The sequence below is a fragment of the Stegostoma tigrinum genome, chromosome 37, assembly GCF_030684315.1.
Source record: "Stegostoma tigrinum isolate sSteTig4 chromosome 37, sSteTig4.hap1, whole genome shotgun sequence".
NCBI classification, from domain to species: domain Eukaryota; kingdom Metazoa; phylum Chordata; class Chondrichthyes; order Orectolobiformes; family Stegostomatidae; genus Stegostoma; species Stegostoma tigrinum.
In genome coordinates, this window is record NC_081390.1 from 26,862,715 (window position 1) to 26,877,074 (window position 14,360).

General features: G+C 39.3%; 1 protein-coding gene across 4 annotated transcripts in view; it reads left to right on the top strand.

Annotated features, from left to right (window-relative positions):
- The window catches only part of ccser2a (coiled-coil serine-rich protein 2a), a 625,227-nt gene that overhangs the window by 105,945 nt on the left and 504,922 nt on the right, over nt 1-14,360 (top strand). The gene's annotated exons all lie outside the window — the stretch shown is intronic.

Consider the following 14,360-nt stretch of genomic DNA (forward strand, 5'->3'; position numbering starts at 1 on the left):
TAATACAGAGACAACCTGCAATTGCTTTGGGTTTTGTGGGAAGAAATGAATTACTGTTGACGCAATTGCACACATTCCTATAAAGGAAGTTATTATTAAGGATTAAAAGAGGAGCATTGATAGAAAATTTGTCAGTTTAGCTGCTTCCAAAATTATACTTTTTGAAAAGAAAGCGTAGTTAATGTTGAGAAAAGAGAGAAATTATTTTAAAAAATCAGTGTTTTATCAGTGTTGTTGAATCTTGTCCTCATTGAATTTCTGATCATCCCATTATCAGAGTGTGATCGTAGAACAAGAATGGGTCAACATTCACTGTAATATTTGTTATGTTAACAATAAAAGGGATAGTTAAGGAAAGGGTGTGACACATATTTGAATGAAGAGAGTTGTTGGGGGGGGTTCTAGGGCAGGGATAAAAAATACAGATATTTATTGGTATTAGTGTAAACAGACAATTATAAGCATAAATGGGATTTTGAGATTTATACATCTGGAATATCAAGCAGAAGAGAAAGGCACGAGTAGGTCAAATCAAATCAAGCCTAGATGGGAGAAATAAAGCAGTCAAAATGATAGGATCTGGAATTAAGAGAATGAGATAATTGTGTAGCATTGTTACTATATATGTGCCTACTTCTAGGCACCCCTTTCATACAAGACCTTAGGATCCTCAAAAAGTGTATTATGAAGATTTGCCATCACTATATTAGGTATAAAAGGATTAAATTGTGAAGAAAAGCTTGAACATTTGGGAACCTTTTCATTGGAGTAGAGAAATTCTAGGTTTTCCAGATTGTCAGAGGTTTTCAAGGGGTAAATTATGTAAGGGTGTTCCACTGCTTACTAAATTAGCAGTATATATTTTTCAATGCCAATCCTCAATTTGTACCAATGTGCGGATGTAATTTGAAGAATTTTTTTCCACAAATTATTACAAGAATTATGATGTAAGGCGTATGATAAAGTATGATGTACTTCAACATCATTTATGTTTGAATTTGGATTTTTTCATTTGAGCTAGTGGCATACAGGTTCTCTGTTGGAACAGGTTTAATGTTTAACTTGTCATATTTCTGTGGTCATCTTGATGTCTTACAAAGCAGTCTGAGTTAATTTTGGAGGCTGTTGGGAATTTATTTACATTGGGAGAGTTTATGAGCTAAACAAGTAAACCATGTAATGCATTAAGCTTTCAATTAAAGGATTACGGACTTCATTGAGCTCAGGAGAAACTCCCTTAATGGGGGGAGAAACGCTTTTTATTTCAATTTAGGCAGGTCTGCAAACATTTTGGATGTAACTGGAAGTATAAAGCAACTCCTTTCTAAGAAAAGAGAAGGTAGTTTAGAATTATGAAAAAAATGTTACCTTTGTGTAATGATTTCCATTTAAAAGTTCCAGACCAAAAGTGTTTGATTACCCAGGAGGATAATGTGAAATTGAGAAAGTTTAAGGTTGGTTATGTGAAGCCAGAGCTAAGTCAAATTCTGTGTGAAGAGAGAAGGGTGTTCTCTCTGGTGTTTGAGTATTTTAAAGCAGTACTCTTGGAATTAATGAGATTGTGTGTTTTTACTGTATGTTTCAAAATGTTTGAAAGTGTGTCATACGTAAACTATATGGGTGATTCTATTTTTTTCTTTTGTGATGAACTTATATTTTATTGTTAAGCCAGAATCTGCAACATTGTATTTGTGTCTCAGTGAAAGACCAACTTGTTAAAACCAAAAAAGTTAACTTTCAACACATAGAGTCATACACCACAGAAACAGACTCTTCAGTCCAACCAGTCCGTGCTGACCATAATCCCAAACTAAATGTGTTCCACCTGCCACTCCCAGCTTGTATGCCTCCAAACCTTTCCTTTTCATGACCTTATTGAAATGTCTTTTAAATGTTGTAACTGTACCTGCATCAACAAATTTCTCTGGGAGTCCATTCCACACACAAACCACTCTCTGAGTTTAAAAAAAGTTGGCCCTCATGTCCTTTCTAAAACTTTCTCCTCTCACCTTAAAAAACCCTTGTTTTGAGCTCCCTCAAAAAGACCCTTGTCGTTTACCATATCTATGTCCCTCATGATTTTATAAACCTCCAATACAGTCACCCCTCAACCTCCTACACTCCCAGATTTTCCAGACTATTTTTATACCGTAAGTGCCTTCCTCATATTTCTGGCCAGTCTAGGATCTGACTTGTCCAGGAATTGCATCAGTTGGGATTATAGCAGAAGATTAGAATGCTTTGCTGCAATGGTTATTAAAGAACATGCTATTTATCATTTTTTCAAAAAAAGTACAGAAAGTATTTACCAGTAAATAAGAGAAAAGGATATAGGAAAGTGACAGGGAAATTGGAATAGAATAAGTTATTATAAATGATGAATCAAGTGTAATGATCTTGTGCAGTAAATTCTTTAATTCTTCCTTGAATTATTTATTTCATCTGCAAAATAATAAATGCAATTTTCTGTATGCTTTAGAAACTAAGTTCTGATGTCCAGCAAATCAATTTAACTGAGTTATCACAACCTACATCAAGCTTTTGTCAAGCAAACCCTTGAAATATCAGATAAATGTCCTGAAGAAAAACTAGCTAAATTTTGTACATGTTGAACTTCAGTCAATATTCCCATTTACAATGTGCAACTGATTTAAATTCACCAGGCTGAAAGAGACAAAAGACAATTGAATCAATAGAATTAAGTCAACATGGTAAGGGAGAAAAACACTGCACTGTTGAAAATAAACCATGAAATTAAACTGATGGACTATGAGGATGTGAATACTTAACACCTTTATTTGAAATTCTTTGTTCCTATATTATTGGAAATACAAGTTTAAAAGGTTTTTTGTCATTTGTAAATTGTAAACAGAAACTTGTCAAATAGAATAATCACATGAAATGTAGGTCGACAGAACATAAGACATTCATGTTATGGTTCATACAACTGAAGGAGATGCACAAATCTTGCAAATGTATTCTGAATATACATGCGAACAAGGGAGAAGAGGAGGCCGGTAGACACTTTGACCCTGCTCTGCCATTCAATAAAAAAAACCACTGATCTGATTTTAACTTCAAGTGTACATTTCTGTAGATCCTCAACAATTTTCAACCTGCAAAATCACTAGAGAAAAGGTTTTACTAAGCTAGAGAGACAGGTACGTAGGTGGTGACCACCTACAACCCCTAGATTCTGGAAAAGCTCTAGTGACTATGGAAAATAGCTGATATTACATTTCAAGAAAGGAGGGAAACAGAAACTGATAGGTCCATGGTAGTCTAATATTATTGTTTTGTTGTTCAGCCAGAATCTGCAACGTTGTATTTGTGTTTCAGTGAAAGACCAACTTGTTAAAACCAGACAAAAAAGTCTTTCAAGACATATATTTCTAGCTAGTCGAGGATCTGACTTGTCCAGGCACAATGCTGGAATCCATCCTTAATGAGGTTAGGAGGACATTTAGAAAATCATAATGCAATCTGGCAGATTCGGTGTGGGTTTTTGAAAGCGAAATTGTGTTTCCCAAGTGAATAACAAGCTGCACGGATAAAATGGAACCTGAATGCACAGTCTTGATGCAGTTGGATTTATCAAAAGACAATAAGGAACCACATCAAAGTTAATTACATAAAAGAAGAGCCAATGGTATACAGTAGAATCCCTACAGTGTGGAAGCAGGCCATTTGGCCCAACAAGTCCACACCAACTCTCTGAAGAACATCCCACCCAGACCCACCACCTGACCCCATAACCTTGCATTTTCCACTGCTTAATCCACCTAATTTACACATCCTGTGATACTATGGGCAATTTAGCATGGTGAATCCACTTAACCTGCACATCTTTGGACAATCTTTGAAATATTGGCGCAAGCAGGAATATAAGACCAGAAGACATAGGAGTGGAAGTAAGGCTATTTGGCCCATCAAGTCAACTCCGCCATTTAAATCATGGTTGATGGGCATTTCAACTCCACTTCCTTCCACTCTCCCTGTACACTTGATTCCTTGTGACATCAAGAATTTATCGATCTCTGTCTTGAAGGCATCTAACACCCCGGCCTCCACTGCACTCCGTGGCAATGAATTCCCCAAGCTCACCACTCTCTGGCTGAAGAAGTGTCATCTCATTTCCATTTTAAATTTACCCCCTCTAATTTTAAGGCTGTGCCCACGGGTCCTAGTCTCCCCACCTAACAGAAACAACTTCTTAGTGTCCACCCCTTCTAAGCCATAAATTATCTTTGTAAGTTTCTATTAGATCTCCCCTCAACCTTCTAAACTCTAATGAGTATAATCCCAGGATCCTTAGCCGTTCATCATACGTTAAACCTACCATTCCAGGGATCATCTGTGTGAATCTTCGCTGGACACGCTCCAGGGCTAGCATGTCCTTCTTGAGGTGTGGGGCCCAAAATTGGACACAGTATTCTAAATGAGACCTAACAAGAGCTTTATAAAGTCTCCGAAGCACATCGCTGCTTTTATATTCCAACTGTCTTGGGATAAGTGACAACATTACATTTGCTTTCTTAATCACGGACTCTACCGGTAAGTTAACTTTTAGAGAATCCTGGACCAACACTCCCAGATCCCTTTGGACTTCTGCTTTACGAATTTTCTCACCACTTAGAAAATAGTCCATGCCTGTGTTCTTTTTTCCAAAGTGCAAAATCTCACATTTACTCACATTGAATTTCATCAGCCATTTCCTGGACCACTCTCCTAAACTGTCTCCTAAATCTTTCTACAGCTTCCCCACCTCGTCAGTACTACCTGCCTGTCCACCTATCTTTGTATCATCGGCAAACTTCACCAGAATGCCCCCAGTCCCTTCATCCAGATCAGTAATATATAAAGTGAACAGCTGCGGCCCCAACACTGAACCCTGCGGGACGCCACTTGTCACCGGTTGCCATTCCGAGAAAGAGCCTTTTATCCCAACACTCTGTCTTCTGTCAGACAGCCAAACCTCAATCCATGCCAGTAGCTCACCTCAAACACCACGGGTCCTCCCTTTGCTCAGCAGCCTCCCGTGTGGCACTGTACCCAAGGCCTTTTGGAAGTCTAGATAGCTAACACCTAGTGGGTTTCCCCAGTCTAACATATTTGTTACCTCTTCAAAGAATTCTAACAAGTTTGCCAGGCACGACCTCCCCTTAATAAATCCATGCTGACTTGTTCTAATCTGACCCTGCACTTCCAGGAATTTAGAAATCTCATCCTTGACAATGGATTCGAGAATTCTACCAACTACAGAGGTTACGCTAATTGGCCTATAATTTTCCATCTTTTGCCTTGATCCTTTTCTTATACAAGGGGATTACAACAGCAATTTTCCAATCACCTGGGACTTCCCCTGACTCCGGTGACTTTTGAAAGATCACAACCAAAGCCTCTGCTATTTCCTCAGCCACCTCCCTCAGAACTCTAGGATGCAGCCCATTGGGACCAGGAGATTTATCAATTTTTAGACCTTTTAGCTTTTCCAGCACTTTCTCTTTTTTGTAATGCCTACCATACTCAACTCTGCCCCCTGGCTCTCCCTAATTGTTGGCCTACACTGACGCAAAGTACTTATTAAGTTCTTCAGCTATTTCCTTATCTCCCATCACTAGCCTTCCAGCATCAATTTGGAGCGGCCCAGTGTCTACTTTTGCCTCTCGTTTGTTTCTTATGTATTGAAAGAAGTTTTTACTATCATTTCTAATATTACTAGCAAGCCTACCTCCATATTTGATCCTCTCCTTCCTTATTTCTCTCTTTAGTATCCTCTGTTTGTTTTTGTAGCCTTCCCAATCCTCTGACTTCCCAGTGCTGTTGGCCACTTTATAGGCTGTCTCTTTTTCTTTGATATATTTCCTGACTGACTTAGTCAGCCATGGCTGTCTAATCCCACCCTGGATAATCTTTCTTTTCTTTGGGATTAACCTCCTGTACTGGGTCCTCAATTATACCCAGAAAATCCTGCCATTGTTGCTCTACTGTCTTCCTTGCTAGGCTCTGCTTCCAGTCGATTTTTGTCAATTCCTCTCTCATGCCCCTGTAATTACCTTTTTTATTTAACTGTGACACCATTACATCCGATTTTGCCTTCTGTCTTTCAAACTGCAGACCAAACTCTACTGTATTATGATCGCTGTCTCCCAAGTGTTCCCTTACTTTAAGGTCTTTTATATGTAGCCAGACTTTATAAAGTATGTAGCTAACAAGTAGCAGAGAGTAGACATAAAAGGGCCATTATTAGTTCTGCAAGCCTTTTTTGTTAAATCTTATAGGTGTTGATCGTAAATCCATCTTTGGTACCCTCCCTGGTTGCTCTTAAACTGATTGAAATGGCCTACAGAGCCAAAGGGCAATTAAGAGTGCCACGTTGTTGTGGAAATACAGGCTAGCTGAGGTAAGGATGGCAAATTTCTTTCCTTTTAAGGGTAATAGTGAACCAGATGTGTTTTTAAATAATGAGCACTGGTTACATGATTGTCATTATGGTCTTGAGGTCTTATTAGTCTAACTTATTAATTAATAACTTCTATTGAATTCAAGCTTCATCTTCCAGTGAGGAAAGGTTGACCCTTTCTTCGCAAATCTTCTCAAAACTCGCTAGTTGACTCTATATTGTGGGGTGTAGAAGTATAAGAGATGATCTTATTGTGAATGGATGTTGAGAAAATGTTTCTGCTTCTATGGAGTCCAGAACAGTTTTAAAAACCAGGGGCATCGTATTTGATACTGAGGTAAGCAGAATTTATTTCCTCTCAGATGGTCATTATACTGTGGAATTCTCTTCCCCATGTTCAGTGCTGAGTGAGGTAGGTTTTGAATCAGTGAGTGTTATAGGAGACTGACAGGAAGGTGGAGTTGTGACCACAATCAGATCAACTAAAAGTTGTTGAATGATGGAGCAGGTTTGAGGGACTGAATGACTCACTCCTGCACCGAATTATCGTTGTCTTCTTTCTGCCCTCAAGTCTGCCTTGCTTCTGTTTCATTGTATTTATCTCTCTTCAGTCTATGACCCCTTTTTTTTGCCAGTCAGAGTTCTTTCTTTGGTGCTCTGCATTCCAGCCATTCCCAGTGTTGAAATGAACAGAGTAAATTCGGTGATCTTGCATGATCCACAAAAACCTGAGATGAAACGTTCGCAACAAACAACTACATCTCCCAGTCGCGAACCATTTCAACCCCCCCCCCCCCCCCCCCCAACCCAACCTCCTCGGGTGATGTGTCCATCCTAGGCCTCCTGCAGTGCCACAATGATGCCACCCGAAAGATGCAGGAACAGCACCTCATTCTGCTTGGGAACCCTGCAGCCCAATGGTATCAATGTGGACTTCACAAGCTTCAAAATCTCCCCACCCTCAATGCATCCCAAAACCAGCCCAGCTAGTCCCCGCCTCCCTAACCATTCCTCCCACCTCAAGCCCCACCCCATGTCCTATCCACTAACCTCATCCCGCCTGCCTGAACTGTCCGTCCTCCCCGGACTGACCTATCCCCTCCCTAACTCCCCACCTACTTTCACTTTCATTGACTCTAACCCTGCCTCTTTGACTTGTCTGTCTCCTCTCACCCAATCTTCTCTCTTATCCCTTTTCTATCAGCCTCCCCCGTCTCTCTATTTATTTCAGAATCCCTTTCGCTTCCCCCATTTCTGAAGAAGGGTCTGGACCCAAAACGTCAAGCTTTCTTGCTCCTCTGATGCTGCTTGGCCTGCTGTGTTCATCCAGCTTCACACAGGGTTATCTCACATTCTCCAGCATCGGCAGTTTCTACGATCTCTATAAAATGTGAAACGGCAGGCTGTCCACTCTATTTAAGCTAAGTAGTTGGTCATACACAATTTTAAGGAGTTAGTTTACAACAGAACTGTCAAACTGGAATGCCCCCTCATTCACCGAATGCACACCTAGAGATGCTAGGCTGGGAGACATGATCTTTTGTGAGAATGTACAACTGGCAGGAGTTTAAACTCCTGTGTTTGTCAAGAATAAATCAATTATCAGTCAATGTTGGTTTAGATTTTGAATTCTTAGCAGCACTTTTTATACGGAATCTCTTAATATTTGTTTTTACAAGTTAGGTTCTTACTTTTTGAGATAGTAGCAATGATATGTCTGTTAGACGTGCTATCTGCAGTCAATAACTCCCTCAACATCTATTCTGGGTTGGAGGATTTTCTATGAGCACGCTGATGTGAAGTACAAAATTTAAAGATTTTGCGCTTTCCAAAGTAAAGTGTTTGCTTGAGTTTCCCCAAGAAAAACTGATACTGTCTTTCAGGATTTGGACTTAGGCCCCTGAAAGTGTTTTGGATAAACCATGAACAGAAAGACTTGAATTATGAGCATATGAGATAATACTTGAGTGTTGTGCTGCATATTAGAATTGGTGATGTTCGTGATGAACCACCATGCTAATGAGATTTTTTAAAAAATCCACCTGTTCAGACATATTATGACACACTCTGGAGTAGGTGGCAGTTGAATCCAGGGCTTCCTGGCTCAGAAACAGGAACACTACTCTGTGCCACAAGAGCCCTAAACACTCCATATTTACATTGATTACTCTCAACTGGTCAATCGAACCCTGACTCCCAGCATGTCAGGCAGGGATATCAATCACTGTACTAATATGGAGCTTTTTGTTATTGCACCAATGAGATAATCTTTATCGTAATTGCAAGCAACTGAATTGTTTGTTTCAATGTTCTGTCAGTTGCAAAGAGTTAACAATAGACATTTAATGTTGGCCGTGACCCCAGACTTAGCTTTTTAAAGTTGGTATCTCCAAGACACACTTATTCACAAACCTACAGTTTAGTCAGTCTCTTCATATTGTTTATAAATGAACTTCCAGAATTGGTTGTTTTCTCTACATTTAAACATTATGGAGAATATTGTTATTTCTCTAATAGAGGTCTGGGAATGGAACTTTGTAAAATAGTACTTAGTCTGATTCTCCTCTTTCTAATTGGTCGCAAATCAGAAGAGCATTGTTTCTGCCAACATAATTTTTGGCAAACTCTCAATAGCCAAGGTAGTAATGTGGAAATGTTTAAAAAGCTGTATTGATTTCTGGAAGCTCTTCGAAAGCTCCTTTTGGTAAATGGCACAACTACCTTGCTATCTGTCAAGTGTTCCTGCACTCAAATATCAAATTCTTTCCTCCCTGTTACCTCTTGCTATCTTTATTTCATACTTGCTGTGATAATGCTGTTTGAATTTGCCTTTTTGTCCCTCCTTGGTCTGGAATAAATGCAGTGGATGCTACTTCTTCTAGGTGCTAATATTTTTTCCTCAGAATTAAAATTCAGTGCACTTCTTCAGGACCTCATACCGCTGTATCTCCTTCACTTGATTCTTTTTAAATGTATGGTATTTTGAAACAATGTTGAACGGTCATTTGACCATTGCATTGTGATTTATGTCATCTCAGCTCATAAGGTATAATTTTATTTGTTTATTCACTCATGAGTTCTGACCAGCACTGGTTGGGCCAGAATTTATTTCCCCATTCCTAGTTACTGTTAGAAAGCAAGGAGGAGGTGCCATTTTGAACTGTTGTAATCCATGAGTTCCATAATCTTGACCAAGTGGCATTGAAGGAACAAAGTGATACCTGGCTTCAAGAAGAACTTGCTGGTGATGGTGTTCCAAGTATCTCTCATCTCTTCCCTTCAGGATGTTTGTGATTGTCAATCTGGAAGGAGCTGTGTGAGGTGCCTTAGTGGATTTCTGCTTTGCATGTTGTAGATGGTAAACACTCCTGTTCCTGTGCATTTGTATTGGATGAGTTGAATATTACTGGTGTGCCAGTCAAGTGGCCTGCTTTGTCCTGTAGATGATGGACAGGCTTTGAGGAATCAAGAGGTGAATTACTTGCTGCAAGATTTCTGCCTATAAGAGCAAGTCAGAAGCCAATGTATTTATATGGCTAGTCCAGTGTAGTTTCTGGTTAAAGGTAACCTGCAGAATGTTGATTGTGGGAGATTCAGTCATCGTCCCATTGAATGTCAGAACAATGGTTATACTGTCTCTTCTTGCAGATAGTGTTTGCATGGCATTTGCTGGGCTTTTTGTGTGGAACGAATGTTACTTGCCACTTGTCAACCCAAATCTGAATATAGTTCATGTCTTGCTACATGTGGGCAGACACTGCTTTGGTCTCTGAGGAGTAACCAGTGATACTGAACATTACGCAAGGACCAGCAAACATTGCCACTTCTGACCTTAGGATGGTTATTGGTGATCGCTGAGATGACTGACCTCTCACAACCAGAGCCATCTTCCTTTGTGCCAGGTATGCCTCCAATCTGCGGAGAGAATTCCTCGATTTCCTTTGACTCAAATTTTGCCAGAGCAAAAGGTGTTATCAACAACACTATCAAGCAGCACTTGCTTAGCTATAACTTTCTCGCTGACAGTCAGAGTTCCATCAGGTCCAATCAGTTTTTGGTCTCATTACAGCCTTAGCTCAAACATGGACAAAACAGCTGAACTCCTCTGGGCTGATGAAAGCCAATGTCTTTGACATCAAGGCTGCAGTTAAACAAATATGGCATTAAGGAAGTCCTGGCAAAATTTGAGTCAAAGGAAATCAACGAATTCTGTCAGCAGGTTGGAGGCATACCTGGCACAAAAGAAGTTGGTTCTGGTTGTTAGAGGTCAGTCATCTCAGCTGCAGGACATCTCTACATGTTCAATGGGAGTTAAACTGCTGAACAACAGACAGGCAGAATCATAGCTTTTACAGCAGCTAATTAGGTATGACCTCAATTGTAAAATTCACTTTTAAAGTCTGTTGTATAATCAAATCACTTCCATTCTTGGATCCACAGCTAAATGTGGGTGTGCCAGTTGCTGAGAGAATTATATTTGCGGACAAAGTAGTATTTGTGTAGTCGATTTATCATTTCTCCTCTTGGTAAGAATGTTTCCTAAAGGAAGGTAAATGTGAATTAGCTTGTAGAAGGATATTTTTAATGTGCAGGATGTAGGGTTCTGTGTTGAAGTCCACATCAGTAGGATTGCATTAACCTAAAATTGGTTCTGAAGTGCTCTGTTCCTGTGCAATCAGAAAAATTTAATAACTGTATGACATTGACTAAATGAAGCATGTCTGTAAAACCTGGATTTTAGTCAGGACTTCAATGCAGTTACTTAGCTAGGAAGCAGATATTGCTTTTTAAAAGGCAGCTTGGTAACAATGATGATTGTGTATTGGACTACCAGAATTTCAGCCTTTAGCTCTCTTCTGAAGCACCTTTCCTTAACTTCACTTTTTTGCTTTGGACAAACCATCTGAAGAGAATCTTTCACTTGGATGGCAAGGTTCACAAGCAAACAAGTAACACTACACAGGCTGTCAGGGAAGCACACAGTAACAATCATAGTGAATGGCATGAAAAAAGACAAGCCCTTTCTCACTGTTTCTCCTTTTTAAAGGAGTGTCTGTAAAATACCCTACAATTCTGTACCTTTTGCAAGTTAACCATCGGAACTTGCACCCATTTGAAGGAACGAATATCTATACTTTGTGGTCGAAGAAATATTCCTTGTGGAGAAACACTTTTTTGCATTTATAACTAATAATTTTCATTACACAAGTTAGTTTCTATTAATTGCTATGAAACTAATTATTTTCACATAACCATAGAAAATATTCTTCACAAACCAGGTCTGACAAATAGCAATGAGATGACTGACTAGTTGCTCTGTTGTGATTGATTTTGGAGAATGGAGCAATGCTAGCCTGGACAGTAAGAGAAACCTCTACGTCTTCACAAAGACTGATACACAGGATAGTTTTGTTTCAGATCTGAATTGATGAACAAAAAAATTTGTTGTATTTAGGTAGAACTTGGGAATTGAAAATTTCGTTGTTTTTCTGACCAAGACACTTCAGGCACAAGGTTAGATTTTTCTTGGATCTATTGAACTGATTCTGAAGAAACTCTAATTGATTAATATTTGAGTGTGGTAATTTGTAATGATATTTTCAGTTACACTAGTAGCAATCTAGATAACCAAACCTGCTTTCCAGAGGTTTACTATGTGAAGAAAATAATGAGTGCAAATTGCGCCGTATGTTAATTATAGTAGTACAGTCTGTATTGATAGTTTTATTCCACAAAAATAAACAAAACGGGTACAAAAGTTATTTTCTGAAGAAGGGTCTAGGCCCGAAACGTCAGCCTTCCTGCTCCTCTGATGCTGCTTGGCCTGTTGTGTTCATTCAAGTCAACACCTTGCTATCTCAGATTCCCCAGCATCTGCAGTTCCTACTATCTCAGATACAAAAGTTACTTTTTTGAGAAGTGAGCTTGCGAATAATTTGCCTTCAGAGCAATTTACTTTTGTGTAGTGATCTTTTAATTAAATGACAAAACTCCCACCTGAACCATTTCAATTTATGTCTCTGTCTGTACTCTTACCTGTTTTAAAGGTGAAGGATGGTAATTTTGAACAATTTGGTATGCCCTGCAAGTTGACAACATCTGTTTCTGTTAAAGGTGGTTTTGTATGCTTACAAAGCTGGATAACTGGCAGCAGCATCAGTGGAACTCCTTGTAAAGCTACTTCAAACTGCTTTCTGCAAAGGCTTCATGATAGTTGAAGATAAGTAACCACACAGTTTTGTTTTGAACTTTTTACAACTTCAGCTATGAGCATATGAACAAGGAGCAGGAGCAGACTAATTGGCCCTTCAAGTCTGCCCAGCGCTCAGTAAGGTTATGACTATTCTAATTGTAACCTCAAATCCCTATTCCTGACTATCTCTGATAACTGATTACTCCCTATTAACAGGAATCTATACTTCTGCCTTAAAATTATTCAATGACTCTGCTTCCGCTACCATTTCAGGAAGAGAGGTCCAAAGATGTATGACTCTTTTGGAGGAAAAGTTTGTTTGCCTCATCATGGTTTTAAAGGACAACCCCTGATATTTAAGCAGCAACCTCGAGCTCTTTATTCGCTTTATAAGGGGAATCATGGTCTTCACATTTGCCTGGCCAGGCTTGTCTGTTCAGCCTTTGATTATAAGGCAACCTGCTCATTCCAGGTATTCACCTGGTAAGCCTTCTCTAAACTGCTTCAAATGCACACAAATCCTTCCCTCAGTAAGCGACTAATACTGTACTTAGTATTGCCTCACCAGTGTTCTGTATAACTGGAGCATAATCTCCCTACCTTTTTACTCATTTCACCTACAATAAAGAATAACATTTTATTGGCCTTCCTAATTACCTGCTATTCCTGCGTACTAGCCTTTTGTGAGTCATGTACTAGGATACCAAATCTCTCCGCTTCTCAGAACTTTGCAGTCTTTCAACATTTCGATCAAATGCTTCTTTATTTTTCCTCTCCCAAAATGGATGAATCCACAATTTCTCACATACTTCATTTGCCAGATCATCGCTTAATCACTTCACTGATTTTTTTTTTGTAGTGCCCTCACATCCTTTCACAACTTACTTTTCTCTCAATCTTTGTGTTTTCAGCAAATTCGACAATACTTGCCATTCTTTTGTCGAAATCAGTTATATAAATTACAAACAATTGAGGTACCAGCACTCCCGTTCTCCTGCAAACTGAATATATAATTCACACATATTATAGCTGGTATCTAAGGGCTAGGTCACTATGGGATCATTCATTAAGTCTATCTTGTAAAACACTACCAAGTCTAGCGGGGCCTGTTCTCTAGTTTGTCCAGAACATACTGTTCTAGGAAGTGAACGCAAAAGGCGTTCCATGAACTCTACATCTAAGCTGCCTTTCCCCATTTTACTTCTCCAGCCTACAAGTAGACTAACATCTTCCATGACTATCACTCTGTTTTTCTGACAAGTTTCATTGTTTCTTTATTTATGAAAAGGGGGCCTGTATACCACCCACACAAATGGCTTCTTACCTTTTTCATTTCCAACCAAACTGGTTTAGCGAACTTAAATCATCGCCTAATGATATTGTTAGAAAGAGAGCCATCCTTTCCATCTTTCCTGTCATTCCTAAATGCTGTACTAACACATTCCTGTTGATTCTGCAAAGTCTTCCTAACTAGCATCTAGAGACTCATCATAATTAGGAGAACTGTCCCATTGACGAGTCAAGAACAGCCTGGTATTGACTTTCATGGTTTAATCTGAGAGTATGACTATATTCCAGACGCCACCATCACCATTCATGAGAGGTGGCAGCATTTTGGTATGCAAGGCCATATGATAGAGGTGCAAAGTTAGGCCATTCTGCACATCAAATGTGCTCTGCCATTTAAATGGCTGGATTTGAGAAACGCATCATTCTCCTGCCTTCTCCCTGTAACCGTTGATCCCCTTACTAAACAAGAACGTA